Raw genomic sequence first — 13,880 nt, forward strand, 5'->3', positions numbered from 1 at the left:
AGGTACAAATATAGGCCTGTGACTGCACTGGCCACTCAGATGATTCTGCCGAGGGCTTTGACCCTTAAGGGAAGGATATGGAGTCTCAAGGACAATGCACACATACTCACAGGAAGGTGGTTCTATGAAGAATACAGCTTTTGAAGGACCAAGGTATATGGCTGGCACTTGGGCTGTTTTCAAGATGTGATCTTGGCTGGTTCCTCCTGCCTATGATCTTTTCATCCCTGATCATCTTCAGATTTTTATTTCAGCCTTCATGTATACAGGCACACCTCAGAGGTATATGGATTTGGTTCCAGACCACTGCAATAAAGTTGATATCACAATAGAGGGAGTCACACAAATTGTTTAGTTCTTATGCATATAAAATTTATGTTTATACTATACATTTGTCTATTGAGTATGCAATAGCACTGTGTGTAAAAAAACCAATATACCATACATAACTTAATTTAAAAATACTTTATTGCTAAAAAATGTTAATGATTGTCTGAGCCTTCAGCAAGTCATAAACTTTTTGCTGACTTGAAGGGTCTTGCCTTGATGTTATGGTGGTGGTTCCTGAAGTTTGGGGTGACTGTGGCAATTTCTTAAAATAAGAAAACAATGAATTTTGGCACACTGATGGACTCTTTCTTTTACAAAAGATTTATCTGTAGCATGTGATGCTGTTTGATAGTACTTTACCCACAGTAGAACTCCTTTCAAAATTGGAGTCAATTCCTCAAGACCTGCCATTGCTCTATCAATGAAGTTTATGTAATATTCATAATCCCTTGCTGACATTTCAACAATGTTCACAGCATCTTCACCAGGAGGAGTTTCCATCTCAAGAAACAACTTTCTTTGCTTATCCATAAGAAGCAGCTCCTCTTCCATTCAAGTTTTATCATGAGATTGTAGCAATTCATCACATCTTCAGGCTCCACTTCTAATTCTAGTTATTTTGCTATTTCCACAACAACTGCAGTTATTTCCTCCACTGAGATCCTGAACTTCTCAAAGTTATTCATAAGGGTTGGAATCAACTTCTTTCAAACTCCTGTTCATGTTAATATTTTGACCTTCTTCCATGAATCGTGAATGTTTTTATTAACATGTAGAATGAAGAATCCTTTACAGAATGTTTTCAATTTACTTTGCACAGATCCATCAGAGGAATCACTGTCAATGGTACCTCTAACCTTATGAAATGCATTTCTTAAGTAATATGACTTGAAAATCAAAATTACTCCCTGGTACATGGGCTGCAGAATGGATGTTGTGTTAGCAGACATGAAAACAACTTTCATCTCTTATTCATCTCCATCTGAACTCTTGGGTGAACAGGTGCACTGTCATCAAACAGTAATATTTTGAAAGAAATCTTTTTTTCTGAGCAGTAGGTCTCAACAGTGGGATTAAAATATCCAGCAAATCATGCTTTCAACAGATGTGATATCGTCCAGGCTTTGTTGTTCTATTCACAGCGCACAAGCAGAGGAGATTTAGCATAATTCTCAAGGACCCTAGGATTGTGGGTTAGTTAATGAGCAATGTCTTCAACTTAAAGTCTCCAACTGCATTAGCCCCTAACAAGAGAGTCAGCCTGTTGTTTGAATCCTCGAAGCCAAACACTGACTTCTCTCTAGCTATAAAGTCCTGGATAGCATCTTGCAATATGAGGCTGTTTTGTCTACATTGAAAATCTGTTGTTGAGTGTAGTCACCTTCATCAATGATCTTAGCTAGATTTCTTAGATAACTTGCTACATTAAGCTAAGAAAGTGAAACAACCTTACTGCTAATATGGAGAAAGTGTTATCGGTCTGGATAGAAGATCAAACCAGCCACACCATTTCCTTAAGCCAAAGCCCAATCCAGAACAAGGCCCTACTCTCTTTAATTATATGAAGATTGAAAGAGATGAGGAAGCCTCAGAAGACAAGTTTGAAGCTATCAGAAGTTGGTTCATGAGGTTCAAGGAGAGAAGCCATCTTCATAACATAAAAATGCAAGGTGAAACAGCAAGTGATGATATAGAAGCTATCTAAGAAATTTGTGTGTTCACTGGAATAGCACTTATAATCTTCTTTAAGAACTTTGTATGCTCAACTGTTTGGTGTAAGAGGCCTAACTTTTTACCTATCTCAGCTTTTAACATGTCTTCTTCACTAAGCTTAGTAATTTATTTTGATTTGAATTGAGAGACACATGACTCTCTTTTACTTCAATACTTAGAGGCCATTGCAGAGTTATTGATTGGCCTAATTTCAACATTGTTGTGTCTCAGGGAATAGGGATACTGGAAAGGAAGAAGATAGATGGGAGCATGGCCAGTCAGTGAAGCCATCAGAACACACACAACATGTAGCTATTAAGTTTCCCTTTTATAAAGGAATGGTTTGTGGTGCCCCAGAACAATTACAATGGTAACATCAACAATCACTGATCACAGATTACCATAACAGAGATAATTGATATAATTGGCCCATCACAGATATAATAATAATGAAAAAGTTTTAAATATTGAAAGAATTTCTAAAATGTGACACAGGCACATGAAGTAAGCCCATGTTATTGAAAAAATGGTACCAATAGGCTTGCTTAGCACAGAGCTGCCAGAAACTTTCAGTCTGTAAAAAAAACACAGTATCTGAGCAGCACAATAAACTGAAGCATAATGAAATTGAGTATGCTTGTACTTCCAGGAAAAAAAAAAAAAAGCTCCTCTTTGTGCCAAAAACAGAGAGATGAAGATAGAGTTGGTTTCGGATGCTTGAAACTAACCTGACAGACCCAGGTTGCTTCTCTTCTCCTCTGCTGGTATCACTGTGGAGTGAATTCCCATCATCTCATGGCTGGACCAGTGCAAGAGCCTCTGCCCAGCTCTGGCTCCATAATCTCACCTTGTCTGGCTCCATGTTCTCACCTGGCCTCTTGCAGTCCACTGGGCTACCTCTTAAAACTGCAAGTCAGATTGGCCCATTTCAGTGGATAAAGCCCTTCGATGGCTTCCCATCACGTTAACACTCAATCTTCACCCTCCGACTTGATTGCCTCCAGTTTCAAGTTCCATATCCTCATATTCCTCCCACCCCCAAGCTCCAGCCATGCCATCCCTGCTTCTCCTCAACTTCACCAACCTTTGTCCTACTTCTGAGCTTTTCTACTTGTAGGGTGCTGGATTTAAAAAGCTGTTTGTTATGTGGGGTACAAAATACCTGTTTGTTGTTTATCTGAAATCCACATTAAACTGGGCATCCTGTGTTTTTGTTCCCCAAACCTAGAGCCTTCTATTTGTTTTTCCTTGGTCTGCCAGCAAACCAAAGAGGGAATCCCAAATTACAATATTCTTTCTCCTTTCCTTTTTTACTTTTAAATTTCTCTAGAATTTAAAAAATAATCTACAGAGATAAGTAATAGTACTGAACTTCTGTAAAAGTCACAATGAAGTTACCCATCAGCTATGATTATTTCATTAGGAAATAATTGATTCCCAGGAAGCCCTGTGTACTCTAGTCTCTTCTCTCCTCAATGAGGGCAGGATAATGGACCATTTTCCAAATCTAATTTGGTTTGTATTTTCCATCTGTAAGGCAGGCTGGACACAATGAAGACTTGGCTTATTGTTTCCCTGTCTGTTTGCACAGTGAACTGATTTGTAAAGAACCTTCATTGTTCCTTTCACTTCTCTGACTCCCTCAATGTTCCTTGTGTTACCTCCAGTGTGACAATGGGACCCACGGGCTGCATAATCTTATCACTTAGAGAGGCACCCATTTCTCCCTTTTTAAAAATAGCTTCATAAGAGCCATCAGCATTTTAACAGAGTCAGGTATGTATTGAGAGGTTTATAAACCTGGGAAAATGAGTTTGTGTTCCACAATGTAGACATGGCTATTTTTTATTAATTTAGAGAGTCGATTCCCCCAGGAAAATGAGATCCTGCTTGAGTGTTCAGCTTGTCTTTCAATAGTTCTGAAACCGTATGCTTGGATTTATTGAATAGGCCTACAGGGCCTACAGAAAGATGCAGCATTTCTATAATTTGGGGAAACTGGGAGCCAGACATAAGGTGAAATTGAAAATACACAGCACTGTGACTCAAGAATCATCGAGTGCTTGAACCAAGAGAGGGAGAAAAAGAGAGTGAGGAAGGAGGAGAGAGGCAGAGAAGAGACAGAGAGGAACAGGGGATCTACTAATCCTGTGACAAATCCTGTGACTGAGAAGTCTAGAGGTGGATCTGGCTCAGGTATAGTTTGACATAGGAGTTCAAATGATGTCATCTCATGTCCTCTGTCACTAAGTAAGCTTCACTTTGCTCTTGGTTCCATTTTTAATGAGGTTGCTTCTAAAATGGTGGCATGATGACTGCCAAACATTCCAAATTTCTACTCCACATAGCTAATTGCCTCAGTAGAAATGAACACCTCTCTTTGCTAATATCATCAACAAATGACCCAGAGCTGATACTCATTGGCCTGACTGTGCTCAAGTGCCCATTCCTTAACCAATTTTTGTCACCATGGAATAAAAAGTGCTCATTGGTTAGCCCTGGGTCTTTTCCAACCTCTCAATCAGGGAGGAAGTGATGAGTAAAGTCAGTTTACTTAAACCATATTGATGGCCAATGGGGAAGAAGATAATTGCTGAACAAATTTGGGATGCTATTTCGAAATAAATAGGAAAAGAATGTGTTACTTTATTTGGAAGTTCCGTTTTCTTTTTCTCCCTCTTTCCTTGTGATGGCATGCTGCTCTCACACTACACATGAGTTCCTAATAACTCAGTGTGTTGGGGGAACCCAGAGGCTGCCATCACTTCATTGTATCATCAAGGGGGACACGGCAAACATTTTAACATAAGCCAGACAAGACATAGACTTGGCTTTCATGACTGCCAACACCAATGGGCAAAGCATACATTTGAAACTATTTTCCGTAAGGCAACAAAGCAGAGAACAGATGAAAGATCCAGCTTTGAAAGATCTTCATATACCATCTTTCTCCTGTATTCTTTCAATTTTGTCATCTTTAGGAGCTTTTGGAAAACGCTACACATCATGAGGTAGCAATAGGATCTGCCTACACTGCAAATCTAAGTTTGGATTACATATGAAATAATGATGGAACTCCCTTTTTAAATGTATACATCCTTCATAGTGCATGGGATGGTGATGGTAGTCCATATTGCTATGTGCTTCCTCCTATTCCGCAGCCACCAAGTGTATAATGCTGTCAACAGCCCTATGCAGTAGATACTATTATTATCTTCATATTGCAGATTAAGAAACAGGCATAGAAAGGGTAAGTAATGTATGCAAGGTCACATAGCTACTAAATTTTGTCAGGATTCAGATTCAGGAAGCCTGACTCAGGCACTTATGCTTTAGCCATTCGATTTTGAGGGTTTTTTGTTTTGTTTGGTTTGGTTTGATTTTTATTTTTTATTTTTTTGAGACGGAGTCTTGCTGCGTCATCCAGGCTGGAATGCAGTGGCACAATCTCAGCTTCCTGCAACCTCTGCCTGCAGGGTTCAAGTGATTCTCCTGCCTCAGCCTCCCAGGTACCTGGAATTGTAGGCACATGCCACCATTTTTTTAACTGAGTTATTCATATGCAAGATCATCCTCATTGAAGCTATTTACTTGGGCATCATCAGCCATACCTTACAATGAAGACATTAAGGCTTAGAGATGGAAAGGAGGGCAGGTCCCAGGTTTTCTGATCCCGTATCAGCAAACTCAGGAAGTCCTGGCTCAGCTCTAAGCTTCACTGCCCATATTGTAGTCTTCCATCTCCCTACAGGTCCTTTAAGGCAAGCCCAGAATAGGAAAAACAAACATCAGACCAACACGTGTAGCTGTTTAGAGCAGTCATTGGAGCCAGTCTGCATTTGTTCCAATATCAACTCCAGCTCTTACTTATGGATTATATTAAATTTCGCTGGGGCTTAGTATGTGCCCAACGAGCTGCTACTGTACAGATAAAATTAATTACTTCTAAGCACTTCTAAAAGTGCTCAGAACAGTGCCTGGCACATAATATATATTCAAAGACCCTATTTGTACAGTGTCCTTTGCTGTTACTTGCCAGGGCTTCAAATCATATAATATAGAAAAGTCCCCGAGGAACATTCTGATAGTGAATGCCCTTTGTCTCATATGGATGTCTCTCTTTCAGCACTTACAACTATACTGACTGCATTTTACTAATTTCTTCATACACTAATAGACAGTTTATTTCTGATGATTTTGGACACTTCCTGTAGAGTTAATCAGCTGACAACGATAATAAGCATGAGGGTAGTATAAAAAAAAAAAAAGCCTGGATGTGGTATAGTCAGTTGAGGTGAGATTGAATCCAGGCCCAGGGTGCTCGAGACCTGTGTGACCTTACGCAAGTTACTTGACTTCTCCGAACTCCATTTCCTTATCTGAAAAATGGGAATAGAAACATTTTCCTAACTGAGATGACGTGAGGTTGCCTCCTTTATGTAGTAAATGCCTGGCACACAAAAGAAAGAGGCAGCCTTTTAAGTCACAATTTAACAGGCCTCAGATCTTTGTTTTATCATTGTTTCCTGGTATTTGCTTTTGCCTGTGAGAACAACATCTGCTGAAGGCCTTTCAAAAGATTTTGCCTGCTTTGTGATGGTCCTTGTGGGCAGACTGTTCACAACATGACTACTTACTAGCCAACTCCTTAGTCTCCAGACATAAACATTTATATATTTACTTTTTAAGAATAGTGCAGATATATGTGATGATTCAAAACAGTCAGAATGCCAAATTTTGCCCAGTGATAAGTACTTAGCCGGTACAGCTCCCTTTTATTGAATTACGTGGCAGAAATTTTATTCCTGTGTCTACACTGAGCTGAGGAAACTGATGATCAAACCAGAAATGTAACTTGCTCAAGGCCTTAGAGTTCCAAGACCATTGAACCAGCCAAACTCATGCTTTTGTGTCTATCAGCTCCATTCCCTCCCTCCCTCCCTCCTCCCTCCTGTCCTCCCTTGTCCATTCCTTCCCTCCTTTCTTTCTCTCCCTTCCTTTTCTCCCTCATGCTCTTTCTCCTTCTTTCATCCCTGCTTCTTTCTCTCACTTTCTCCCTTTCCTCCTTTCCATTCAACAAGGATTTTCTGAGAACCCACACAATGCCAGTATCTTGTAGATCTTGCGAACAAAAGGATGAAAAGGTGAAGGAAACATTTCCAGATGCAGATGACTTACCAGTCTCAAGAAGAATTTGCTAGATGAACCCTGGGTGAGTATTCACCAGATCTCAAATATTGAGCAATTCACTGCATGTCCATCCCTATCCAATAAAGTGTTTTGGATTCTTTGGAAACTTTGATATAGAGGATCTTGCCAGGGAATTTGAAATTAGGGTATGAATTTTTTTTCAATGCAAAAAACAATGCAAATATAAAAATATGGAAACAACTGAAAGCTAGAATGAAGTTATCAAACTATCAATATTATTATTGCTTAAAAAGATAATGCAGTCACATCACGTACTGTGTTAACTTACTTAAATTTCTCTGCATATGTTTGGCAAAGAGAGAGAAAAGTGGGGTGGGTAGGAGGAAGACAATAGAGAGAGTGAGCAATTTAAACACTGTAGGAAATTCAGACCGTGTTCCATCAGAGTGCCTGCCTGAGGGTGACCAGGAGATTTGATGGGTATCTGCTGTTTCTATGTTTATTTCATAGTGTGGGCACCTTGCCATGCATAATGTAATTCTAGTGTTTAAAAGTCATTATTTTTAATTTACCATACCCCTAACTGCTAAGGATCTGGTACTCAGCTGAAGAAAGGGTCATCTGGAAAACTGTGCAGGACTAACGGACTTCAGTGTGTCAGTCTTTAATGCAGTGTCATTTAAGGACTTGTCAAGGGGCTAATTTTGACTATGCACATTTTTCATCTTACACACTTACTTTGGAAGCACAATCTCTAATGGCAAGGGATACCCCTGCATTATGTTTAAAATTAGAGTCTACTAAGCTCCCTACATAATAAATAATGGATTTGCTTCTGTAAATTGTAATAATCTCTAGAAGGAGATAATTTGCAAGGACATTAACTTGATAGACAAGCCACCATTAATTAGAAATCTTAACATGTTGGCTTGTTAATGGCTAATTAAGCCTTTATTGAGATCTGTTGCAGGTAAGAGGCAATGAAGAACGATCCAGGAATATGAAATGCTGTTTGCCTTTGAATTTGATTCTGCTCAAAAAAGTTTAGAAAGTCTAGAAATAATTCTAGGTAAGAAAAAAACAAGCCTTCAGCAAATTAAAAAGGAAATCACTAGAAAAGATCAAAGCCATCAAAATTGAAAACAGAATTCATTACCTGTTCAAACAGTTGTATTGCTGCACAATCTGAAAATACTCTCAGGATTGCTTTTTATTTTAATTTAATTTAATTTTTATTTTACTTCAAGCTTCGGAATACATGTGCAGGACATGCAGGTTCGTTTCATAGATATACATGTGTCATGGTGGTTTGCTGCACCTATTGACCCATTGTCTAGGTTCCCTCCCCTCACCCCCACCCCTAACAGGCACTAGTATGTGTTGTTCCCCTCCTTGTGTCCATGGTGTTCTCGTTGTTCAACTCCCACTTATGAGTGAGAACATGCAGTGTTTGGTTTCTGTTTCTGTGTTAGTTTGCTGAGGATAATGGCTTCCAGCTTCATTCGTGTCCCAGCAAAGGACATCATCACCTTCCTTTTTATGGCTGCATAATATTCCATGATGTATATGTACCACATTTTCTTTATCCTTGATAGGCAGTCTATCATTGATGGGCATTTGGATTGGTTCCATGTCTTTGCTATCATAAATAGTGCTGCAGTAAACATGTGTGTGCATGTGTCTTTGTAGCAGAATGATTTATATTCATTTGGGTATATAACCAGGAATGGGATTGCTGGGTCAAATGGTACTTCTGGTTCTAGATCCTTGAGGAATCGCCACACTGTCTTCCATAATGATTGAACTAATTTACATTGCTGCCAACAGTGTAAAAGAGTTCCTATTTCTCCACAGCCTTGTCAGCATCTATTGTTTCTTGATTTTTTAATAACCACCATTCTGACTGGCATGAGATGGTATCTCATTGTGATTTTGATTTGCATTTCTCTAATGATCAGTGATGTTGAATTTTTTTTTCATATGTTTGTTGGCCACATAACTGTCTTCTTTTGAGAAGTGTCTGTTCACATCCTTTGTCCACTTTTTGATGGAGTTGTTTTTTTCTTGTACATTTGTTTAAGTTCCTTCTAGAGTCTGGATATTAGATCTTTGTCAGGTGGATAGATTATAAAAATTTTCTCCCATTCTGTAGGTTGCATGTTCATTATGAAGATAGTTTCTTTTGCTGTGCAGAAGCTTTTTAGTTTAATTAGATCCAATTTGTCTATTTTGGCTTTTGTTGCAATTGCTTTTGGAGTTTTTGTCATGAAGTCTTTGCCCATCTGTATGTTCTGAACGGTATTGCCTAGGTCTTCTTCTAGAGTTTTTATGGTTTTGGGTTTTACATTTAAGTCTTTAATCCATCCTGAGTTAATTTTTGTATAAGGTGTAAGGAAGGGGTCCAGTTTCAGTTTTCTGTATATGGCTAGCCAGTTTTCCCAGCACCATTTGTTGAATAGGAAATTCTTTCCCCATTGTTTGCTTTTGTCAGGTTTGTCAAAGATCAGATGGCTGTACATGTGTGGTGTTATTTCTGAGGTCTCTGTTCTGTTCCATTGGTCTACATGTCTGTTTTGGTGCCAGTGATGTGCTGTTTTGGTTATTGCAGCCTTGTAGTGTAGTTTGAAGTCAGGTAGTGTGATGCCTTCAGCTTTTTTTTTCTTTTTCTTTTTCTCTTTTTCCTTAGGATTGCCTTGGATATACAGCTCTTCTTTGGTTCCATATGAAATTTAAAGTAGTTTTTTTCTAGTTTCTGTGGGGAATGTCAATGGTAGTTTGATGAGAATAGCATTGAATCTATAAATTACTTTGGATAGTATGGCCATTTTTATGATACTAATTCTTCCTATACAAGAGGATGGAATTTTTTCTATTTGTTTGTGTCCTTTTTATTTCCTTGAGCAGCAGTTTGTGGTTCTCCTTGAAGAGGTCATTTACATCACTTGTTAGCTGTAGTCCTAAGTATTTTATTCTCCTTGTAGCAATTGTGAGTGGGATCTCACTCATGATTTGGCTCTCTGCTTGGTGTATAGGAATGCTTGTGATTTTTGCACAATGATTTTGTGTCCTGAGACTTTGCTGAAGTTGCTTATCAGTTTAAGGAGTTTTTAGGCTGCAATGATAGGGTTTTCCAAATATGCAATCAAGTTGTCTGCAGAGACAATTTAATCTCCTCTCTTCCTGTTTAAATACCCTTTATTTCTTTCTCTTGCCTGTTTGCCCTGGCCAGAGCATCCAATACTATGTCAAATAGGAGTGGTGAGAGAGAAGGCATTCTTGTGCCAGTTTTCAAAGGGAATCCTTCCAGCTTTTGCCCTTTCAATATGATATTGGCTGTAAGTAGCTTATTATTTTGAGATATGTTTCATCAATACCTAGTTTATTGAGAGTTTTTAACATGAAGGGATGTTGAATTTTATTGAAGGCTTTTTCTTGATCTATTGAGATAATCATGTGGTTTTTGTCTTTGTTTCTGTTTATGTGATGGATTACGTTTACTGATTTGTGTGTGTTGAACCAGCCTTATATTCCAGGGATGAAACCAACATGATCATGGTGGGTAAGTTTTTGATGTGCTGCTGGATTTGGTTTGCCAGTATTTTTTTGAAAATTTTTGCATCAATGTTTGTGGGGATATTGGCCTGAAGTTTCCTTTTTTTATTGTATCTCTGCCACGTTTTGGTATCAGGATGATGCTGGCCTCATAAAATTAGCTAAGGAAGAGTTGTTTGGAATAGTTTTGGAAGGAATGATTTTGTGTCTTGGGGTTGATCTTCTTGTAGAGTATCTTAATGGCGTTCTCTGTATTTCCTGAATTTGAATGTTGGCCTGTCTTGCTAGGTTGGGGAAGTTCTTTTCCAGCTTGTTTCCATTCTCCCCAATTTCTTCAGGTATTCCAGTCAATCATAGGTTTGGCCTTTTTACATAGTCCAATATTTCTCATAGGCTTTGTTCATTCCTTTTTATTCTTTTTCCCCCCAACCTTTTCTGCATGCCTTATCTCAGCCAGGTCTTCAAACTCTGATATCCTTTCTTCTATTTGGTTGATTTGGCTATTGATACTTGTATATTCTTCACAAAGTTCTTGTGCTATGTTTTCTGGCTCCATCCGGTCCTTTATGTTTCTCACTAAACTGGTTATTCCTGTTAGCAGCTCCTTTAAACTTTTATCAAGGTTCGTAGCTTTTTTGCATTGTGTTAGAGCATGCTCCTTTAGCTCAGCTGAATTTGTTATTACCCACCTTCTGAGGCCAACTTCTGTCAATTCATCCATCTCATCCTCTATCCGGTTCTGCACCCTTGCTAGAGAGGTATTGTGATCGTTCAAAGAAGAGGCACTCTGCCCTTTTTGGTTTTCAGCATTTTTTTGTTGATTCTTTCTCATCTTCAAGAGTTTGTCTATTTTTCATCTTTGAGGCTGCTGATCCTTGGGTGGGAATTTTCTGGGGACATTTTTTTTTGTTGTTGATACTATTTTTATTGCTTTTTGTTTGTTTCTCTTTCATGGTCAGGTCCCTCTTCTGTAGGGCTGCTGTGGTTTGCTGGGGTTCACTTCAGGCCCTATTCATCTGGTTTGTTCCTGTGCCTGGAGATGTCATTCAAGAAGGCTAGAGAACAGCAAAGATGAATGCCTGCTCCTTCCTCTGAAATCTCTGACCTCAAGGGGCACCAACCTGATGTGTAGGATCCCTCCTGTATAGGGTGTCTGACAACCTCTGTTAGAGGGTCTCACTCAGTTGGGTGGCATGGGGAGCAGGACCCATTTAATGAAGCACTTTGACTCTCCCTTGGTGAAGGGGGTGTGCTTCACTGGGGAGAAACCCACTTGTCTGGGCTGCCTGGATTCTTCAGAGGTAGCAGAAGGAAAGGCTGAGTCTGCTGGTCCAGAGAGCCTGTGGTCTTCCCTCCCCTGGGGAGTTCAGGCTCAGGGAGATCAGAGATCTGTCCTTGATCCCCCCTCTGGAGCTGCTGGAGTTCCTGCAGGGAGGCCCTGCCCACTGAGGAAGGATGGGTCATGGTGAGGCCAAAAGAGGCACTCTGGCTTAGTCAGTGGCCACAGCTGGTGTGTTGGGCTGTTGGGGACACTTCTTGGGACCAAGCCGTCCAGCCTCCCTGGCTCCAGCAGGAGAAAAGAACAGCCTAGTGCTATAAAGATGGCTGCTGCCCTTTGCCTGCCCATGGAGCTTAGTGTGTTCATCAGCTATTAGTCCCAGTGATGGCTGCTGCCCCTCCCCCAAGGAGCTCAAAGGGCTTAGACAACAGGCAGTCACAGCTGTGCTGGTCACCTCTCCCCCAGGGAACTTGGCAGGCTTAAGCAGATTCTAGCTGAGAGGCTGCTGAGAATCTGTGTGGCTCTGGGTTGGGACCCTAGGTCCTGGCGGTATGAGTTCACGAGTGGGATCTTCCAATCTGTGGGTTTCACAGTTCCACGGAAAAAGCAGTTTCCGCAGCTAGATAGCACGCTCACTCACCACCTCCCTTGGCTGGGGGATGGGGGTTCTCCTCTCCTGTGTGGCTTTCAGGTGGGCCACCACACCACACTGCTCTTCCTTCCTCTCCGTGAGTCATGCCAGCTGCCTAGTCAGTTCTGATGAGAGAACATGGGTACCTCGGTTGCCGATGCAGAATTCACGCGCTATTGTGGTTCTTTCCAATGGGAGCCTCTGGTCGCCACTGCTTTTAGTCAGCCCAATATTGCTTTTTAAAGACAAGTGTGTAAAATGTCCTTAAATACCTCAGAGACACACCAGCTATCTTACCAGAATTAAATATTTCTTATGTAATTTGACATTATGTTTTTTTCAGACATAACAAGAGTGTAAAATGACACCATTTTAACTGTCAAGAAACACAGAGCGTCATACTTACATTTCAGGCCTACCATTTTGACACTTCTCTCTTTCTTGAGAATTTGATGGTAAAATTAGAAAGCTCCATTCCTTAGTTTTCAACCTATCCACCATAACCTGGATTTGGGCTTTTCTGAATAAATGGCTTTGAGCAGTAAGTTTTGATTTCTTTAAACAATAATCATTTGCATCAGTGTCCTGAAAGCAGGATGCACTGCAAGAGACAGGTGTACCAGCAATTCCAAACAAGGAGAATAGCAGTTGGGTGACATCCTAAAGTTTTCTTATCTCTTTCAATGACCATTCTCCAGAATAACACTTGTCATTAAAGACATAAGCCCCCTTTTTCTCCTGAATCATCCAACCCCAGGTAAAAAAACATTTCTTCCAAAACACGAGAGGGAAGCCCACAAATAAAAGAGGATCCCTTCTTTTAGTCCTCTCATTATTTGGCTTCTAATGAATCTAATGGATCTCAATAAAGGCTTAAATGGCTTCCAAATAATGAGATGTCTAAAAGAAAGAGATGGATTTCAGGGCCACCAAAGGTTCATGAAAACTTCGCAAGATTAGAGAAGTGATCTGGGGCTTGAGGAGGCTTTAAGACAGGGGTGTCCAAACTTTTGGTTTCCTTGGGCAATTTTGGAAGAAGAATTGTCTTGGGCTATACATAAAAGACACTAATACTAATGGTGGCTGATAAGCTAAAAAATATGTATCACAAAAATTTTTTATAATGTTTTAAGGAAGTTTATGAATTTATGTTGGGCCACATTCAGAGCTGTCCTGGGTCACATGTGGCCTGCAGGCTGTGGGTTGCACAAGCTTGCTCTAAGG

At 40.0% G+C, this 13,880-nt stretch overlaps 1 long non-coding RNA gene across 1 annotated transcript; it reads right to left on the reverse strand.

Annotated features, from left to right (window-relative positions):
* Window positions 1–3,375: 3,375 nt before the first annotated feature.
* Window positions 3,376–13,880, reverse strand: LOC116559223. The gene is made up of 3 exons (XR_004272387.1): window positions 13,766–13,880; window positions 5,078–5,084; window positions 3,376–3,388 (listed from the first exon to the last, which is right to left on the reverse strand). It is a non-coding gene; the product is annotated as an uncharacterized LOC116559223 (long non-coding RNA).

The sequence above is a fragment of the Sapajus apella genome, unplaced genomic scaffold, assembly GCF_009761245.1.
Source record: "Sapajus apella isolate SASKATOON/1434 unplaced genomic scaffold, GSC_monkey_1.0 scaffold23, whole genome shotgun sequence".
In the NCBI taxonomy this organism is placed as follows: domain Eukaryota; kingdom Metazoa; phylum Chordata; class Mammalia; order Primates; family Cebidae; genus Sapajus; species Sapajus apella.